We start from the raw sequence: 21,511 nt of genomic DNA, 5'->3' as shown, positions 1-21,511 counted from the left end.
GATGTCCCCCCTATGTTTCAGACTGGCCAGTGGCCGAGAGATAAATCGCCCCTCACAGGTTTGAGTCCTTGAAATGAAGTGTGTAGTCTGCTACTTCCTGCTGTTTTCATATAGGCCTGCACACTGTAGTGGCTTCCAAAATATTTCAAATTCTAACTGAGACCAAATGGACGGTCAGCTGCTGCAGAAGCTTGAAGTTATTATCATTGCAAGCACATTACGCTCAGTGGGTGTTTTCTGCTGTTTATAACAAATTCGCACTTTCATGGTCAGCTCGATCTCAAACTGTGCCTGTCCCAAGATGTAATATTAAAATGTAATATCAGTCCACGAACCCCTCATTAGAACAGCAGTAGTTTCCAAACCTGAGGAAAAAGAGGTAAGTTGTTGATATCAATAGCAAATCATTTTGTGCATCTGTATTTTTCTGTGTATTATTTTAATTGATTGCATGCACCCAATTAATACAGAAAGATGATATTTGCTTCAATAGTAGAAGAACGTTGTGGTGGATCTTTTTTATTATCCATTCATGGTCCATTGGTGCCGTTGGCTTGGTCAGCATTTATACTCATCCCTAATTACCCGGAAGATGGTTAAGAGCCAGCTACATGGTTGGATGTCTGGAGTCAAGTGTAAGCCAGACCAGACTTTGGAAGAAATAACAAGTCAAGAGTATACTCAACAAATACTCAATGACACATTTGCCTTTATCAATCATGGATAGATTCTTACAGCAGGGGGGGTTACACTGGAGCTGTGCGAAGCTTTGCTTAGGCCACAGCTGTAGTACTGTTTGCAATTCTGGTCACCACACTATAGGAAGGATGTGATTGTACTGGAGGGGATGCAGAAGTGATTCACCAGGATCTTACCTGGGTTGGAACATTTTAGCTATATAGAGAAGCTGAATAAGCTTAGGTTGTTTTCTTTAGAGAAGAGAAGGATGAGAGGCAAGCTGATTGAGATGTATAGATAAGCTGGATAGCAAGCAGCTATTCCCCTTAGTTGAAAGGTCAATAACGAAGGGGTTTAATTTTAAGGTGAGAGGCAGAGGGTTGAGAGGGAACTTACGAAAACATTTTTTCACCCAGAGGCTGGTGGGAATCTGGAATCCACTGCTTGGGAGAGTAGCAGAGGTGAAAAGCCTTAAGTTATAAAGAGTATGTGGATGAGCACTTAAGATGTCATAGCATTCAAGGGCATGAGCCAAGTGCTGGATTTTGTGTGAGTTGATGGGACAAAGGGACTTTTTTGTATTGTATACTTTGATGAGGTAAGGATGGCATATTTCCTTCCTGAAAGGACATTAGTAAACCAGGTGATTTTTTTTCATGACAACCACCAGTGTTACATTATCATCAATAGACAGATTTTATTGAATTTAAATTTTCAACATTTACCATGGTGGGGTTTCCATCCATGTCCTCGGAACGTAAGTGTAATATTCTGGATTACTGCTTCAGTAATCATTTTGTCACTGCCTCCCCATCATAGCTTTCTGCAGCATGGACAAAAGCTGGACAGTTGGGAAAATATGTTCCAATTTGTCTGTTAAGCTGTAGGTGGCAAATTCTTAATCTTGCTAACGAACAGCAAATAGCTTGTTTCCTTGCATTTGCATCTTATTATCAGTTAATCACTTTTGTGCAGCTTTCAATTCTCCACTGTCTTCCCAGAGAAACTGGCTGACACCAATTCCCTACATGAAAATTCATTGCAGCAGCAGCTTATCACTTGTTTCTCCAAATCCTCAAGAAACTTTGCCTTCATCACAATGTCCCCGCATGGTCCATGGATAGTGTCCTCTTCCACCCTTCATCCATGAAAGTGGACATCACCAAAATAACGGCCTCACCATACAATCTTGGCTGCTTTCTGAACAATGCATGCACCACGTCAGCCCTTTCAAACTTCACTTTGGGGCTCATGGACACTTATGCCTTACATGTTCAGTGGAGGCAGGCCATTCAGCCCATATCAACCCCGCAAACAGAATCCCACACAGACCCATCCCCGTACTCTATCCCTGCAGTTCCCATGTCTCATCCACCTCGTCTGCACATCCCTGGATGCTATGGTCAATTTCGCATGGCCAATCCACCTGACCTGCACATCTTTGGACTGTGGGAGGAAACCCACACAGACACTGGGAGAATATGCAAGCTCCGCATAGTCACTCAAGACTGGAATCGAACCCAAGTCCCTGGTGCTGTGAGGCAGCAGTGCTAACCACTGAGCCACCGTGCCACCACATATGTACATACATCTACACATAATGCATTTTCTGCCACTTACCTTGCTCACACACTTTGCACTGACTTTGAGACTCATGCCTCCCTGGCTTGCAATTTCTTTTAGCACATTGGTGCTTCATTGAGAATTCACAGGCTCTCGCTCACTTTGGTGTTGAGTGAAAACAGAAATGCAGGCAACTTGTCATGCTTGGCAGCATTGATTAGACATGGAGCAGACATGTTGCAATATGGCACTGGGTTATGCCACTGTCACACCAGCAGTTTAAACAGTAAACACGCTGCGTGTGCCTCAGCCAAATGGTTACCTCTGAAAGTCAAAGGGGATAGTCTGTAATGGAACCAAGGGGAACCACTGTCAGTCAAGAGGTTCACTTGATTCCATTACATGGGATTGGCAGTGGTCAGTGGCCTGCCACTATCTGGAATCCATGTTCTTGCACTTTGAGGAGTGAGCCACGGTTAATCCTGCAAGTCCAGGCTAACCAGTCCGAGAATTACAGGTAAATCAGCTGGGGAGCAATGAGGATATCAGTCCGGTGGCTGGGCTGTTCTTAGTTGGGGCTGTCCTCTTAAGTCGGTCCAGGGTGTTGGACAGTCTTGAGTGTTTGGGCAATGATACTCGGGGAGTATTATAAAGTGTTGAAAGTCTGCTTTCTGCTATGACTCTGATGGGATAATAACAGTAAAAAGGAGCAACTCCAAATGTAAGGGTGAAATCTGATACGGCATTGGAGAGCCAAGTTACTGTGAAAGCGGGGGTTTTCACAAGTCACCGTCACACTGAATTTAAAGGAGGATAGAGGATCACTATAGTGGGCATGGCACTGTGGTAAATCATTGGCTGAGGGAGAAAGTTGGGAATATTTATGGCCAAATAAAAGAGTTTGATGGGAACTTGGGGAGCCCGAAAGCTGATGGATTTAAGTGAGAAAGCAACACAGAACAGAACATAAGAGGTTGAGGGGAGTAATCTTGACTATCAGGCAGAACCTTGAATGCATTCACAGCAATGCAAACTGGGTAATGTCATCTTCAAACAACCTTCAATTGCACAATAAGGAAGAAAAAATGGCTGCCAACAGGTTCATAGTGGGTGCTGAGATTAGAGTGGTGCTGGAAAAGCACAGCAGGTCAGGCAGCATCCGAGGAGCAGGAAAATCGATGTTTTGGGCAAAAGTCCTTTATCAGGAATGAGGGTACTTGTAGTGGGTGCTGCAAGTTTATTTTTCTGGTCTGTGAGGCAGAAATGGATACATTTGCAATGACAGGCACTGCTAGGGGCAACTGCATAAATCAGTTATCCCGAGATTCAATGATTCCACGTACCGGCCATCTAAATACAGTACATTGAAACTTCACTGTACAGTTTGCGCATTGATTAATAATGCACTTTGTACATCTTGGCCTCAAGCAATTGTGTTTCTGACAATTGAATCCTTGTCACCTTAGCAAAGCTGATGCAATCACAGACAAACACTATAGGATCACTTGTGTTCACCAAATCACAAACACATTCCCATCATGTGGATACCATTTGTGCAGACATAACAGGAAAGAAGCTATTTGTTGTGCAATAAGGGGTAGAAGCTTGAACATCTTAAGAATGAGGTAACACTGGTGGTAACTGGGAGAGTAACACAATGAAGCTTACTGTGTTGCTGGCTATGGGGCTTTCAGTGTCCCCAGTGGACTAACCTTGATCCTCTCCAGAAACTCCAGAATCTTCTCATAGGGGTTGAGGAGGTGAATGTTGGCCAGCTATCTCCACCTCTTCCATCCATGTTGTCTTTTCTGTCTGTTGTATGAGTTTCTTCTGCCATTCTGTCGTGAAACAAATGAAGGAATTGAGTGAGATGAATGTGGATGGAAAATTTGTCAGTGGTGATACAGGAGCAGGAGCAGCGCTGGTGACCCCAGTGAGTGAGTAGGAAAGACAGAGGGCTTAGAAGGATAGAATGGGTCAGAGCCATTAAATGGCGATATTACATCCAGCAGTGAGTGTTTTAGACTATTTGCCATGATGCTGTTAGCCAAATTAAAGTGTGAGGTAGCAAAACGAAGATGCCGACATTTACATCTGTAGAGCACAGACCTTCTTCTTGTTCCACTGGGTGTTTCATTTGGCCATAGAATCATATAGCACAGAAACAGGCCTTTCAGCTCAACTCATCCACACTGACCAGGTTTCCTAAACTGAACTAGTCCCATTTGCCTGCATCTGGCCCATACCCCACTAAACCTTTCCTATCCATGTGCCTGTCCAAATGTCTTTACAATGTTGTAATTGTACCTACCTCTACTACTTCCGCTGACAACTCATTCCATATACACACCACCCTCTATGTGAAAATGTTGCGCCTCTGGTTCCCCGGACATCTTTCCCCCTCTCATCTGTACCTATGCCCTCTAGTTCTGGACTCTCCTATCATGAGGAAAAGACCTTGCCAATCACTTTATTCATGCTCCTGATGATTATATAAACCTCTACATGTTCACCCTTCAGTCTCCTACACTCCTGAGAAAAGAGTCCCAGCCGAGCTAACCTCTCCTTTTACTAAAACCTTCCAATCTCGGCAACATCCTTGTAAATCTTTTTTGCTCCCTTTCTCACTTAATAACATCCTTCCTATAGCAGAGTGACCAGAATTGTACACCGTACTCTAAATGTGGCCTTACGATAGTCTTTTATAATTGTAACATGACATCCCAACTCAATGCTCTGACCAGTGAAGGCAAACATGCCAAACAGCTTCTTCACCACCGTGTCTACCGCTGACATCACTTTCAACGAACTGTGTACCTGCACTCCCAGGTCTCCCCTACCATTAACTGTTTAAGTCCTGCCCTGGTTTGTCTTATCATTTGGTCTTGGTTTTGGTCCAAGTAATGGCACAACATGGGCCTCTCTCTGGGTGCAGTCTGGCTGGCCTCTGGTAGTGGGCCTCCTTTGACGACTTGCAGGATAGAGGATAGCCCTCCTTTCCATCACCCCATCCACTGGCACCTCCAGGTCCCTATCTGAACAGAAAGATATGAGCATTCCCTTCTAGGCCATGTCCTCAGGGCTAATGATGGTTGAGCACCACAGTGTGCAGAGCAATTCCTGGCTTACAGCATCTGAGGTGCTGCAGAGCTATGTTTTAAATTTAGCACCAGCGATGTGAAGGTCACAAAGGGCAGCTGTGAACATTTCCGTCAATCCTGTGCGATTCCAGGCACTGAAGAGAGGTATAATTCATCAGCTGAATAAAAGATGATCTCATAAGAAAAGTTGACATGGACCATGTCTGACATGAATCACACAGAAAATGACACTTTGTCAAAAATAGGAAAATTCAGCCTGTATTAACTTCACTTAGAAAGTAGCACCATAACATTTTAGGACCTTTTATGTAAGGGCATATTATCTGGTTAGTAATTTGCAATTATCTTTGAGATTTATTGCTATACAATAATAGATTTTACACTGTTCGGTGGACATCAGTTATCCCATGGCACTAATTGAAGAAGAGTGGGGGAGTTGTCTCCCGTTCCTTGCACAATATTTATTCCTCAACCAATGTTTAAAATGCATAATGTTGTAATTAATTTAATTGCAGTTTGTTGGGACAGCTTGCTGTGTGAAAATTGCTGCAATAGTAATTCCACTTCACTAGTTTGTCGTCGCTTGTAAAAACCCTGAAGTTGTGAAAATTATTACAGAAACATAAGTTCGTTCATTCTTTTCTTTAACGTGTTAAACATGTGCCCATTCATTTTGATTATCGTTTAATCTAAGAAGTGCACTGAAAATGAAACAAAGACAGTGATATTGTACCCCTGAACATTAGAAGTCCACACTGGGAGTAAGGATTGCAGGGACTGGTAAGTTGGTATGCAGTTAACTCAATGTTCACTTGCAAATAGTCACAAAGTGAGTGAGTTTAACAATGGGAATAGTGAAATAGGAGGGCTTCTCACAGTATTTTGTATTTGTGTGTTAGTATAAAGCTGAGAGCCAGTCAGCAGCTTCTTTTGCTTGTTTTACATCTTCCTCCAATTTTTATTTCCATTGATTTCACTGAAATCTTGGAGGTGGAGGGAAGAAATGTACATGCACTGCCACTTGGCTATATTATGCACAGACTAAGCCAGGTTTATCTCTTGGTATATATTGTTCTGCCTTCGGGAGCAAATCAAGAGTGTCCCTTAATTCCAGTCACTTTTACTGAAGCAGGTCAGTGGCTGCTAGCTGAGGGAAAAAACATTTAGTTTTCATTTTCACAGCCCTCACATCATAAAGCCACTCAAAAGCAGAAGCCCCAGTTACCTTTCATCTGTTGAAATTGTGAGGAGGAAATGACGATGAATGGATAATTTTAGCACTATAAATAACTCGAGAGTCTCAGCTAGCAAGGCAGCTGTAGACTGTTGTATCAGCTCAAAAGCAGGCGTGCTCATGAAGACACAGATGCCACTTCGGGTAACGTAGTACAGGCATCTTGCATTGGTGAGCCATCCAGTTATCATGGATTGTTGATTCTTCCCTTTTTAATCATTTGTAAGAGCCTTTGTTATGTTAAGAAGTACCAAACATAAAATTGAGGGGGAAAGCAATTTTGAATTCTAAGCTACCCTGCAGCAGTTGTTGTTACTTCAGTATGAAGGGTCACTTTCTAGGACCTGTATTTAACCCTTTCAGGTATTGATAGTAGCTTGGTAATATAAAAATAAACAGCATAATGATACGATAGCTGTTTTAACTCAATTTGATAAATCGAAGGTTGTTCTGAGGCTTAGTTTGTTTCCCCAATCCTGTTTTCAGTGAGAAACATAGATTTTGTTTCTGTAACATGGGTTATGAGATTAGATATTTATATTTATAAAGAAGCTTTGTACAAAAATATAATCCATTATAGTGCACATCATGTTCTTCCCAAGCCTGTTTGATACTCTTATCAGTATTTTGCTAAGAATTATTTGAGCGGTCTAGTTGTTTGTTGCAACATGCCTGGACATTGTGTAGCAATCAAATTTCAGTTTTGTTAGCAATGTTTAAGTCCTCACCTATGGTATAGTTGACATTTCAAAAGAACGTGTCTGTGCACGTGTGTTGAAGTGAGTGTTCATGTATGTGCATCTCAATGTGTATATATCCAATATGATTTGATCCTAGGATACAGGTGCTTCTGCTAAGAATTAATTTATTCCCTATGTAAAGTGGTCTCCATTTTGCATCACTGAACTACCCGTGGTGCTGGTGGTAATCATAGTCGCACAATATTATCCAGTTGGAAATTTAAGACTATTGATTGAGTGAACATGACGACAAATACATGCACATGTTTGTGAATGTGTGTGCTTATGTGCATGCATGTGTGTGTATCCATTGATATCTAGTGAGTATTTTGCAATTCTGGCCCTGATGATGTGCTAGTAGATTGATGCATTCATGAGAAATTTATAAGAACAGAGAAGATTCATTCAATTTCCAGTGAAAGCGTTGGTTAAGAATGGTTGAAATTTTGAAGAAATACGGAAAATGACTGATTGCAGCTTCCTTACTACAGTTCCATTGATCATCCTGAAAGTTACAGTTACAAGTAATCAACAGAACTCAAATAGAAGTCAGGATCTATTAACAGATTGTGTCTGGCATAAAAGGAAGCTTCATTGAGGCATGTTTGGCAGGCAATTAAGTATCTCTCTCACAACGCTCCTCTGTCACTACAATACTAAATTGAGGTGCACAAAGAGAGACTACAAGGAGTGATTACTCCATTGGTGAAGTCTTTAGGATGTGATACTGAGCCATTTAGAGCTCACAGCTCTGGATTTGGAGAAACATCCAGAAACATCAATTGCCTATTCATAATATGCTCATTTTATGCTGCTGGATTAGATAAATTTCATCCCATTGATCTCAGTTTATAGTGGACATTGGAATACTTAGGCCCCCTCACTAATGTGATCAAACAAATCTCAGTCAAGGTCACATTGTGGGTACCACAATAATATTCAGTTTCTCTCAGCTAGGCAATGATTTCCATTCCTGACAGTTATGTAGCTGTGAATTGTCAGTAAAAGGCGAAACTAGATTTAGCAGATGACAACTCTCCTGGTTAAATTATTCACTGGCCTTACTATCCTGAACACCGACATAGAGAGTTGCTACTTCAGTGAGATACAAGGAAGATATCTGCAATGGAATTGCACTCCAATACCATATGAGGAGGATTGAAGTTAAATCTGAATGGAGAAAGAAACAGCACAAAATTATGAGAAGAATCTTAGGAAATAAGGCAAATCTAAAATACAGCTTTTAAAATAGTATTGAAATGTATAATATGCGTTAATTCCAACAATGATGAGCCAGATATATAGTGTGCACTACTAATGCATCCTCAACTTTCTTTGGAGGGGCTAGTGTTATTTTTAAGCCTAACAGAAGGTGAAATTGGTCTGTGGCTGTAGCACAAAATAGGCCAAATACCAGCTGATTTTTTACAATGCCCCATTGAAGTCCACAAAACAACAGTTTAAGCTCTTTCTGCAGATTACTTTCCTTGTCTCACTGTAATGATTAGATGGTTTGAGATTTTTAAAAAAATTCGAAGTCAATGGAGATAAAACTTAGTGTGGTGACACATCAATTGCTATTGAGCCCATTTCACACTACTGGCTTAAATAAATTTCACTCCATTGATCTCAGTTAATAATGAACATTTGACTGGTTATGAGATGGAAGTAGTTAATAACTGTGACAGTCAGATGGAGGATGAAGCAAAGATTTATGATCAATTTTGTTGGCAATTGTTAAGGAATAGCTGGCAATTTCTAGAAAGAAGCAATTCTGAAAATTGATGAAGGGAGGTATAGTTCCTTAGTTAATGTCATCTGATCAGAAATACACATCGAATGAGTGAAAAGATTAGCAAATTAAGCTTCTTAGTTATGTGTGTTCACTGTACATCACTCTGGAGCATGTCTGTGCACAAATCAACATTGAGCTTAAAAAACTTGAAGGCTAATCAAAACATTGTTCCTTGTTAAAGACTTATTACTTCTCTCTTCCTTTCTTCTCTCAGTCCTTTGGAAGAAACTCTCTTTGAAAAGTTGCTGATGGCCTAAAACATAACCTGGCTAACAAAAACCTGACCTACACAATTCCCTGCCATATGAAATGTATATCCAACCCACAAGTGACTTTACCCAGGAATTCTGTCTTTGCATTCAGGGTTCATGTTCATGTTTCATTTTGCGAGCAATGATGGAATGTATGATGGGTGTGTGATGAATGTGGATGCAGAGGTGGATTGATTAGAAAAACCACATTGCTTCTCCAACACAGCACCCATGCCCAATATTGTTTAAATTCTCCCTTAAACTCACCTCTCACTCACTCCAATTAGATTACCTACAGTGCGGAAACAGGCCCTTCGGCCCAACAAGTCCACCCAGACCCATTCCTCTACTCATGCACCTAACACTATGGACAATTTACCATGGCCAATTCACTTGACCAGCACATCTTTGGAGTGTGGGAAGAAACCGGAGCACCTGGAGGAAACCCACGCAGACACAGGGAGAATGTGCAAACTCCACGCAGATAGTCGCCTGAGGCTGGAATTGAACCTGGGTCCCTGGTGCTGTGAGGCAGCAGTGCTAACCACTGTGCCACCATGCTGCCCTCCAATACCACTGCATGCCCTCCTAATGACACCTATTCAATTGTCACAGTGGGTTACAGATATGGCTGAAAAATAGCCTTGCATAGAGGTTCATGACCTGGAGTTACATCAAACATGCATAGACGTTTAGACTTGTCATAATCTGAGCACTCTCTCAGTTGCCTGAGGGAAAACAGTAACATAAATTTTAATTTCTGTGGTTAGATTGCAAATTTTGATGGCTATGCATTAATATCTACTATTGTTGAATTTGGAAATGCTGGTGTTGGCCTGGGGTGTACAAAGTTAAAAATCACACAACACCAGGTTATAGTCCAACAGGTTTAATTGGAAGCACACTAGCTTTCGAAAGCTAATGTGCTTCCAATTAAACCTGTTGGACTATAATCTGGTGTTGTGTGATTTTTAACGTTGCTGAATTTGATTGTTTTATTGCTTTAAAAGTATTTTGTACTTTGTCAGAGTAACACAGAGGAATTAGGTTTCCATCTCACCTGCAGTTCAGACTGCATCTCTCTATTAACCTCACTCCAATATCCTTCTTTGTTTAAGGTATTTCAAGGATTTGATACAGTGTTGGAGAGAAACCATTTCTTCTGTTGAAGGAGTCTAAACCAAAAGCCTATGATTAAAATTAGGCTATTTAGGTGTAATTTTAGGTGTAAGGAAGGATGTATTTGCCAGACCTACCAACAATGGGAAGAATTCACTTGACCTTGCCCTCACCAATCAACCTGTTGCAAGTGGATTTATCCAGCACAGTGTAGATAGCAGTAACCATTACATTGTCATGGTGGAAGTGAAGTCCCATGTTCACACATTGAACAGAGTGTTGGGTGGCAATATCACTGTGCTAAGTGGGATAATATTCATAACTGATCTATCTATTCAAAATGCATTATCCATAATAAGCTGTGGGCATTATCAGCATTAGAACCATGAACCACAATCTGTAACTTCATGGTCCAGAATATCCCTGACTATGGGCGGCACGGTGACACAGTGGTTAGCACTGCTGCCTCACAGCGCCAGAGACCCAGGTTCAATTCCCACCTCGGGCAACTGTCTGTGTGGAGTTTGCACATTCTCCCCGTGTCTGCGTGGGTTTCCTCCAGGTGCTCTGGTTTCCTCCCACAGTCCAAAGATGTGTCAGGTGAATTGGCTATGCTAAATTGTCCATAGTGTTAGGTGAAGGGGTAAATGTAGGGAAATGGGTCTGGGTGGGTTGCTCTTTGGAGGATTGGTGTGGACTTGTTGGGCCGAAGGGCCTGTTTCCCTTCTGTAAGTTATCTATATATCTATTGCCATTACTAGCATATCAGAGGACCAACAAGGTGTTAGAAAAAATATAGAAAACAGTACCCACCATACTTGAAAATGAAATGCCAGCTTAATGAAGTTATAAAACTACTTGTGCATTAAATATCAGAAGCAGCATACAATAACTTAACAATTCACCAACTAACGGCTCAGGTCAAAGCTCTGTAATTCTGCTACATCCAGTAGTGAATGTTTCCATCTTCAGTGATGGTGAAACCCTGACAGGTCACTGTCAAAGACAAGACTAAAGCTTTCACAACCATCTTTAGCTACAAGTGTTGTGTAGATAATCCATCTCAGCCTTTTCCCCGAGGTCCCTTTGTAACGAGAGTTACTCTTCAGACAATTTGATTCATTTTAAATGCTCTAAAAAAAGGGAAGAATGCACTGAACTCAGCAAGAACTATGGATGGACCCTGAGAAAACCCTGGTGTGATGCTGAAGACCTTTGTTCCAGAATAAGTCATGCCCACAGCATCGGGTTATTCGAGTCCAGCTTCAACATAGATATCCATCTAACAAATTGAGTTGGTATGTGCTGACCATAGTAAAAAGATAAAATCTAATATTTCCATTAACCACCTCATCAGCTTACTGTCAATCATCAGCAAAATGACTAAAGGTGTACTTGACAGCGCCATCAAGCAGTGCTCACTGATGCTTAGTTTGAACTCTGTCAGCACCATTCAGCTCCAGTTCTCCTTACAGCCTTAGTCCAAATTTGGACTAAATTCCAAAAGTGGTGAGAATGAAGAAGCTTTGACATAAAGGCAACATGGGACAGAATGTGACAACACGGATTCCGAGTGGGAGAGCAAGAGATAACTTATGGAACTTGGGACTGGTTGTAAAACTCTCGGAGAAATATAAGGTTATAGGAGCTTTGTAGAGCTGAAGGAGTGTTGTAGAGATCCAGCTTATTTCTAGAAGCGGAGAGGGGTAATCAGACTACAAGAGGGCTGCAGAGCTAGAGGAAGGTTATAGCATTGAGGGATAGCTGTTGAACAAGAGCAGAGTTACAAGACCAAAAGAGGTTTGTAGAGCTGGAGGAGAGTTATGGGAGGGGCTGGAGTGCCAGTGAGAGGTGGTGTTGGAAGTAATAAAGATTTTCATCATGATACAGAACTTTTTCACACAGATGGTGGTACATGTATAGAATGAGCTGTCAGAGGAAGTGGTGGAGGCTGGTACAAATACCACATTTAAAAAGCACCTGGATGGGCACATGAAAAGAAAGGGTTTAGAGAGATATGGACTATATGCTGGCAGATGGAACTAGATTAATTTAAGATATCTGTTAATTATGGACAAGTTGGATCGAAGGGTCTATTTCTGTGCTGTACATATCTATGACTCTATTTAATGACTCTACATTAACAATTAACGTAAATACTTCTTTTACAGTTGAGCAGAATTTTCATGCTGCATGTCCTTCCTGGCCTATGATATTGATTTCTTTCATGTAAAGTGCAAATAAGATGGAGGTCATTACTATTTACAACTAAGTCTTCGATTTTACTGTATAACCTCAGTGCATGCTAACCCCATGTATCAATGTGAGGAGTGGATTTATCTGTGGCTGGTAATTGAGTTCAGATGTCAGTTATTAGATTAACTGATTCCTAACAGGAGAGGATGACAATTCACGATAGGCTCTTTTATATCGAAGCTTTGTCTCATAGGACTTTAACTTTCCATTAATACCAAGTAATGTTATGAATGTCACTCTGAAGAGCTCAGTCACACTTCAATCTGTTCCTGTTATATATGCTGTTATTCTTTTCTCCCTAACAAGTATCACCTTGCTTAGTAAACATTGGGTTGTTGATCTTCGCAGCATCCTCAACATCAATACATCTATTTACTTACCATATCTTGGATAACCCCCTTTCATCTCTTTCCCTCATCACAGCCTCTATTTACTCTTTCGATCTTATCAATTCAACTGCAGCCAATCAACTCTTTCTGGTTTCTTTGAAGCTGTTGATAAACTTATCTATACACACTTCCTCCTCACTGTATGGAAATCAAGATTCATCATACCAACTAATTTCTCGTTAGATTTAAAAACACATCTTTCTCAATCATTTCTGGTTGTAAAATCCAAATTTAGTGGGATGTTTAATGTACCCTTCCAGGATTGACATTTCAATATTGGGTAGGTTAAATTGGTGAAAATGGAAATCTGCATCCACTTCCTGTTTAACTGCTGTGGGCCAACCAACCCACTCAGGAGAGGCAGGTCAATCATGAGAAGATTTAATTGAGACTCCAGCTCTCAGATTTTGTAAGTAATAGCTCAGCATGAGTTTCCAGGGCTTGGGAAATGCATAATGATGATTTGGAGAAGATGCAAGGGCCCTTCATGGAGATGGACGTGTTCCTGCCAGTCATAGAAACATCAGAGTTATGGAAGAGGCCTTTTGGCCAATGAGGTTTGTAACACTAAAAGTATTCTATTACCTACATTTGCCCCACTTTCCCACAGAAAGCTCATAGCTTTGAGTGTAATGAAATTTTAGTATTTTTAAAAGATTCTGAGGTTTATTGCCTCAACTATCTTCCATACAGTGCATTCTGAACCCCAAAATAAGGAGAACACTTACTTTCTATTCTGCCTACCTTGTCCATGCCCCTCATAATCGTATACACCTCTATCAAGCACCCCCTCCCCCCCAACCTTCTGTGTTCCAAAGAAAACTACCTGAGCTTATCCAACCTCTCTTCACGCTGAAATGCTCCATCCGAGGCAACATCTTGGTGAATCTCCTTTGCACCCCCTTCAGTACAATCACACCACTCCTATAGTGTGTTGGCCAGACATACACGCAGTACTCCAGCTATAACCTAAATAAAGTGCAGTGCAGCTCCAATCATAACCTCCCTGTTCATATAATTATAAAGACAAATGCACAGTATGCTTTCTTAACTACCCAATGAACCTGTCATGTAACCTTCAGGGACTTGGGGACAAGTTCCTCTGAGCTTCCTGGTGCCTTGCCATTCACTGAGTACTCTTTTGTCTTGTTCCTTCTTCCAAAGTGCATTACCTCACACTCTTCAAAGGTTTTTCCTCAGTAAGCTTAATGTCATTCAAAACCCTGTCCAACAAATATCTAGTCCCAATCACCCATCACCATTAATATTGTTGACCCGTGTTAGCTCCAAGTTAAGTAATGTCTTGATTTTAAAATTATTACTCTTTGTGGTCTCACCTCCCATTACCATCATAATGGCCTTGAGACCTATAATCTTTCACAATGTCTCTGCTCATAAGTCTGGTATCTTGAGCATCTTCAATTTTAATCACTTCATGATTGGTGGCCACACCTTCAATCACCAAGCCCTGGACTTTTACTTGTATTCCCTTCTACCTTCCTTATCTTCTTTTCATCATTTTATTTGAACACTTTTGTTCACAAATTCTTGAGGTGGGGATCAATAGCTGTTTGTGTGGGCTGGTGTGATTGGAAACAAAAGGTTATGTGTGAAACCTCGAGGAACATACCAACTGGAGTTAGCAAAACATGGGCTAGATTTTAGTCTAGACATTGCATTGGAACTCATGGTATCATACTGCCTGTCCATCTCAAGCTCCCATCTGCCTCTTGAAAGGCCCCATAAATAGTTCCATGAATAGGACTGGTCTCTTGATCAATACCTATCCCCAAAGTCACTCTGAAAACATGTATTCTATTCATTTATTTAATTTCTGCCTGGAGCAACTTGCCCAGTGCAAATTGGTTCCATATTTCCTATATCACAACAGTGACAACATATCAAAAATACTTCATTGGTTATAATCCTTTTTGGATAATGTTCAAATTATGAGACACGTTATATCAGTGCAAATCTTTCATTTACATTTTCTTTCTTGAAATTGAGAAGGAAAATCTTTCTGAAGTTATACTTGGCACAACCATTCCATTCTCTATTGGGTATAGCTTTTCTGATATATATATATGTATAGGAAAGAATTAAATGATTTTAGTAACACACTGAGAACTGCAGTGAAGAGTTAAATCATCTGCTATGCGTTATCTATAGGAACAGGGGTTAGTTACCAGGGATACTGCCAAAAATAACTTAGCTATCTGTCTACAACTTCACTCAGATTAGCACCAAACCTGTTTAATGTAACTAAACTGAGGAAAGCCCTTATTTTCTGGTTACTGTACACCCCATTATTTTGAAGAACTGATCTATTAAAGTTTATTTGCGTTTATAATGTTGAAACCTTTATAGGAAAATAGTCTTGGCACCAACTGCCTGCAAAAACATCTTAGTAAGGCAATAACAATTAATAACCTTCAAGCAAAATTTTATACAGCCTTTTCATAGTTATCTGAGTAACAAATGATGTCACAGCTTGTGGTAGACTTTTCTGCTTTCTGTCTCTTAAGGGAGAATTGTTTCCATCCGTTAGCCAACTAAGTGACACTCCAAATATGTGCGTGGGTTTGTATAGGTATATAGCTCAGACAGATAAAGAGCAGAGTTACAGGGTAATGGATCCTGGCAGTACTGTTATAAACCTGTCATCTATCCTGATGGGGATTTAAAGCATTAGGAACAACACCACCTAGTTCAAAGAGACAAGCTTCTTTGCATTGCTAAATAAACTATAAAAAAAGGCTGAACATTAGCTTATATTGTCGATATAAGGAAAATTTGCCCAGTTTGTTGAACGTTTGCTTCGAAGATGTTTGATGCGATGGTTCATTATGGGGCACAACTGAACAAAAAAAGGGGCATTTTTTTTACACACTGATGAAAATAGAGCAGAAACATAATTAGAATGATTTGAAATTAGACATTGCAATTCTGACAGAATTCCCTGTGGCTGCCACTTTCAACATAGTCTATTTTTTAGGTGACATAGGTGTCTGTTTAAAGTAGGCATAGGCCTCAGGGACTTGGGGAGTCATTACCGTCCTGAAAGTAATTTTAACAGTCTGCTGGCAGGGAAGAAAAGGAGACTTTCTCAGGTAAAGCAAAACGTCCCCTTATAACAGAGTTCTTCCCCCAGAATCAGAAGGAGAATTGGGCTGATGCTCATATAGGTTCATCCACTTCCACTTCCCATTTAAGTTACAGCTTCGATTCCCCACCCCATGGAGCCATGAAGCGGCCACAGTTCTTCATATGGACCTTTTCCAGAGAAGCAGCCAGTAAACATGATGTAATTGAGAATGGAATTTTAGATAGGTTGAAGCTTTCCATGTGCACTCCTGGTTGGGGAGGACCTTAGGAATAAAACCTGCCTATCCCAGTACCTCAGCTCAATAGATCAAATCCACTCTAGAATCATTAAACGTTGACTAGAATGCTTACAGGCCCAGCTGGAACATCTCTCATCATTATGAAACCTATATAAATGTGAGCTCATCCAAGGCTGATTGCATCCCAATTTGGTCCAAGCCCCATTCACCCATCAGCCTGTGCTGGCTGACCTACATTAACTCCCAGTCCAGCAACGTCCGACAATAAAAGCTTGCTTTTGAGTCCCACCATAGCCTCGTCCCTCCCTCTTTCTCTAATCTCCTCCAACTCTATGGTTATTCAAGATCTCTGCACTCCTCCAATCTGTTTGACTATGTATTGACATAGTATTTCATAATGTGTATTTCATGGACAACAAAAGCAATTGAAATTGCTGGGAGCACTCAGCAGGTCTGCCTACATCTGTGGAGAGAAATTAGAGTTAACATTTCGGGTGCAGTGACCTTTCAATTTTCAATGCTCCATCATTTGGTTACCTCAGTCCACCCTCCAGACTACACTCCGAAAGCCTCCCTCTTGTTCCTTTTTTTAAGATGTTCTCTACATCATTGAAGAAACATTTGGTTTGATCTCCTAGTATCTCCTACAGTGATGCTATCTCAGATTTTGCTTGAGAAAACAATTCTGTGAAGCACCATGGGACATTTAATTTTCTTAAAGTGGGACATGGTGTTGCCAATAATTTAGCAGCAAGTGAATTATCAGGAAGCTGCCAGTGAAGTTGAACTGAATACCAGTGCCAGCAACAAGAAATAAGATCCTTTAGCTTCTGTCAGTGTGAGACTGGAAATAAATTACTTATAATAAGAATATTCTTCCACTACTGACAAAGGCCTTTGCACAAAGTTGGTGTTCTGTTTAACTTGTTCGGCTTATAGATCACCATCCCAGGTGAGGCAACCTCCTATATTTTTCAAACATTTAAACACACAGCGAGAACACTTCAGGGACCTGTGGTTTATTGAAAATAAACAGATGCATTTAGGCCATTAACCTCTGTGCACATCAGCTCGGTAGAATTTTCCATGAGCCGATGACCCTGACATTATTCTTTTTATAGGTTACTTGCAACGAATTCTAAATTGATTTTTATTCATAATTCATAGACATTTTCCACAAATTCCGGCTCAACCTGCCGTCACAGGTTTAGTGAGAGACACAAATCAGATGACATCAGAATTATCCAAAATTAACATGAAAATGCAAAACATTTATTTAAACTCCCTTGTTTTCACACAAAGAGTTTGAACACAAAAACACAGAATGAGTATTTATCCAACTCGTCTCAGCAGATGTTTTTGAGTGTGTGACGAAGAGGTATAAATTGGAAGAGTTAAAAAGGTGGTTTGAATTGAAGTCATGCTGTGTGACAAGACCCAAGGGAACTCTTGCACCTTTTAAGGAATATAGTTCATCATTTCAGAAGTTCACAGCTATTCATTTCAAATACCGGTTTTAAAACTCACAATAAATGTCTCAAAATGATTGGCGTCATTATCCCAATGTCTGACAAAATCAACCCAAAAGAAAATTATTATATGCAAAACTATACACACATTCACAAACTCCTCCAATTTTGCTGATGAACTCTGTCAGAATCCAATGTGTGGTTGCCATAGTAGCTTTAGTTAGCACCTTTGGTGAAATAATATCAGTCTGTAAAAGCAGTTGACAATCCATTAGCCTTGCATTGCAGTCTTAGATCATTTCTATCCAAGTGTTTATTTTACTTCAGCAACAAGGAGACCATGAATCTTCCTTTTATAATCCTACTGTACAAAATAATGACATATTAATATCCAAGATGTGAATAATTTACAACTAAACATTGCAATAGCCCATGCAGTTGAAATCTGGTCAATAATAAATGGTCACTGACTGTTTCCATGGATTTTGAAAAGAAAGGGATGAAGTTTGCAAGAATTTTTGGTTCATCTTATCAACGCTGATTATAGGTTTTGTACAATCAAGTGTGCAGGATGGTCTATTTGTGATTTATGAAACTATTTAAGTAGTTGAGAATGTCTAACTAAACAGCTGTAGAAAGCTGAAGCTAGCCGTACTGTGAGGCAGCTGCCAGTTGCTTGCTTTGTGTAACAGATGACGCAGAATCTCAGGCTACACCCAGCTTTCTCTCACTTGCTCTCTCACCCTATCTATCTCCCTGTAATGTCTCTTGATACACAGCTACTTTTAGCAGCAGTCATTTCACAGTAAGCAACTGGATGAAGACAACAAAAAAATCTTCACTAGCCTTTTTGTGAGAATGAGGCAGTGAGACTCACTGGTGCCTAGCTGGAGGTAGCAGTGTCTCACAGTCTGGATGTGAAAAGGTTTCTTTGAAAGGGAGCTCCACAAACTAGCAAAAGCTTAACAGGAACTGCATGATGGAGGTGGCTACTGGCCAGTGAAATGTGAAGATGTCTATAAAGCCACAATCATTGTTTTGTTGATGGGAACCCTGAAATCCTGCCACATGAGAATACTGAAGGTAAGTGTGTCTCTGATCTGCAACTAATGTGGACAGTCGGTGCTGTTGTTAGCTCCTGTTAAACGTACAACAAAACGGAGAGTATACTGTTGTGATTCTGCACTAGAATTGACTACAAGTTTCAGTAAACAGGGTAGCCTTCATAATATTGTACAGGGAGATGTTGCAACAAGTTTAGCAATAAATTGGCACAGCTCTCCCATCTCATCACAACTGCTTTCCATATTTTGTGTAGAGAGACTCTAGATTGATATTAGCTGTTTTTGTTGTGCTTTATTTTCAAATGGTTTGTTGTGTTCTTTCATCATTGCTCAGGGCAGTTTGCACTGACATTTGAACACTATTCATACTGTGTTAGTATTCAAAATACACCATCTACAGAACCACCAAGCAGTGTTTTGGTTATTTTCCCTCTCGGATCTATTTTTAGTGTTTTGCATAGACTGTTAATATTTCAGAATTCAAATTGAAAACATCAAACATAATCTCAGTGGTAGTTTTATTGATAGATTTGAAAAACTTGATAAAAGTTGAATTGACTCTCCTGCCTGATTCTGAAGTGTGATATTGATTGATAAATCCAGTAATTCTCCTATTGTACAGCATGAATACATGTAAAGGAGGGTAAGGGTAGCAGGGATTAAGATAACAGCGTTCTGGATTACACGCCCTTACAACATCAAACTGAAGAGACAACTAACCCTGCAACTTCTTTGGAAAGATTATTTTTAGTGGGGTCATTATTGTGACACCAGCATGTTTTAAGGGAAAGGGGAACTGCTTTGCCAACAGTACAGGACTACTTTAATACAGCACTGAGGAAGCAACTTTAAGTGTGCTTTGAAGACTCTGAGACGAGATGTGTACACAAGCCTACCGACCTAAGAGGTTTGAACCATACCTACACTGAGCCTCAAGCTTCATTCCTTGTCTGGACACTATTGTGGAACAGTGGTAATGTGGGCCAGAAGGTCTAGGATAAAGTCCCAACTGCCCCAGAGGGCCTTTTAATCCATTCACAGCATGACAGCGACACTGGCATTTATTGCTCATACCAGAGGGCAATGAAGAGACCAGCACATTCCTGTGGGTCTGGAGTCACCAGTAGTCCAGACCAGGAAAGGATGACAGTTCCCTTCCCTCAAGAACATTAATGAACCAGATGGGCTTTTTCAACAATGGATTCATGGACATGGTTAGACTCTTAATTCCAGATTTTTGTTAAATTCAAATTCCACCATCTGCCATGGCAGGATTCAAACCCAGGTTTTTGCAAGGTACCTAGCCAGGAAATGAAACGTCTGGATATCAAACCTACAGCTCAGCGAGCAAACCTCCACCCTAAACCCCCCCCTCAAACCCAGGACCCCAGTACAGTCCAGTGATAATACCACTAGGCCATTGCTTTCCCTAAATTGCGTAATAATCTATCCAATCAGGTTGATTCAAAATGTTTACAAAACACCTCCATATTGTTTCAGATAGATAAGTGTATGCAAATAAAAGATAATTGAAAAAAAATCCTAGCAGGGAAATGAGAAGAATTTGTTATGATCTGGAATAGATATTTTTGAAAAGGAGGTGGATGAACAGTCAATAATAACCATCAAGAGGGAATAGGATATATACTTGAACAGGATATATTTACAGGGCTAAGGAAAAACAGCAAAGGATGAGAGTGGGGCAAAATGGATAGCCCTTTCATTAATTAAGTTAATTAATGAGCATGTGCATGACAGACTGACTGGCCTTCTTCTGGTATGGAACATTCAATTTCTAGGAATGCTCGAATATAGGTGCCCTGAAGGAATTACTGTTGAGTTTTTTTTTCAGTCACGCACAAACTGAAAGATCTAAGAAAGGGCAGGCATTGAGAGAGTGGGGAATTTGAGAGTGTAGCTTAGTATTTCTTTGTAGGATATAGCTGGAAGGCACCCGAGCCAAAAACCATTAACGTTGTTTGTTGGAAGACCTCTCGGATGTAAAATAGTGATTAGATTTCTGTCTTTATTTTCAGACAATGTGTGGTCAGTAACAAACTGGCACTTAGGTGAGTTGGGTCCAGGCTAATAGCGTGGGTTCAGGGCTGGCTAGACTGAACAAACTCTCCGGGGAGTAGTATCTGAAGTGAGTATGCACCCAAAAACTCCATTGTTTCACCACGTAAACTGCAAAACCACAAAACCTGAACACCTCCTCTGTTCCAGAGATATCGGATTACCTTTAGAACTGGAGAGGGATTATACAAAGATTCATTTTCAGGTATTGCCTCTCTCAGAGCAGCAAAGGACTGGCAAGGCCTCCACTACTGCAGCAGTAGATCTGACAGATTAGGATTAATGGACAGTGTTTAAAGAAGAGAAGAACTACGGCAGGTCATCAGTCATTTTCCTTCTTCGCAGTTGTCTCAGATCTGATGATTATTTCCAGAATTTTATGGTTTGTGTTATAATAGATGCAATGATTGAGTGTTACAATATAATTAAACA

The 21,511-nt window shown here is 40.5% G+C and overlaps 1 protein-coding gene across 4 annotated transcripts in view; it reads left to right on the top strand.

Moving 5' to 3' along the window:
* Nucleotides 1-21,511, top strand: part of ripor2 (RHO family interacting cell polarization regulator 2) — a 253,820-nt gene that overhangs the window by 151,792 nt on the left and 80,517 nt on the right. The window contains exon 1 of one of the 4 annotated variants that reach the window (XM_043719081.1): nucleotides 6,650-6,747. The exons of 2 other annotated variants lie outside the window; for them this stretch is intronic. The gene's annotated coding sequence lies outside the window, so the exon portion shown is untranslated. Of the gene's footprint in view, nucleotides 1-6,649; nucleotides 6,748-18,761; nucleotides 19,023-21,511 lie in introns of those variants that run through there. One more of the 4 variants, XM_043719082.1, reaches the window with a different exon arrangement.

This window comes from Chiloscyllium plagiosum, chromosome 29 (assembly GCF_004010195.1).
Source record: "Chiloscyllium plagiosum isolate BGI_BamShark_2017 chromosome 29, ASM401019v2, whole genome shotgun sequence".
NCBI lineage: Eukaryota > Metazoa > Chordata > Chondrichthyes > Orectolobiformes > Hemiscylliidae > Chiloscyllium > Chiloscyllium plagiosum.
The sequence above is the reverse complement of the archived record's forward strand: the minus strand, read 5'-3'. Positions and strand labels throughout refer to the sequence as shown.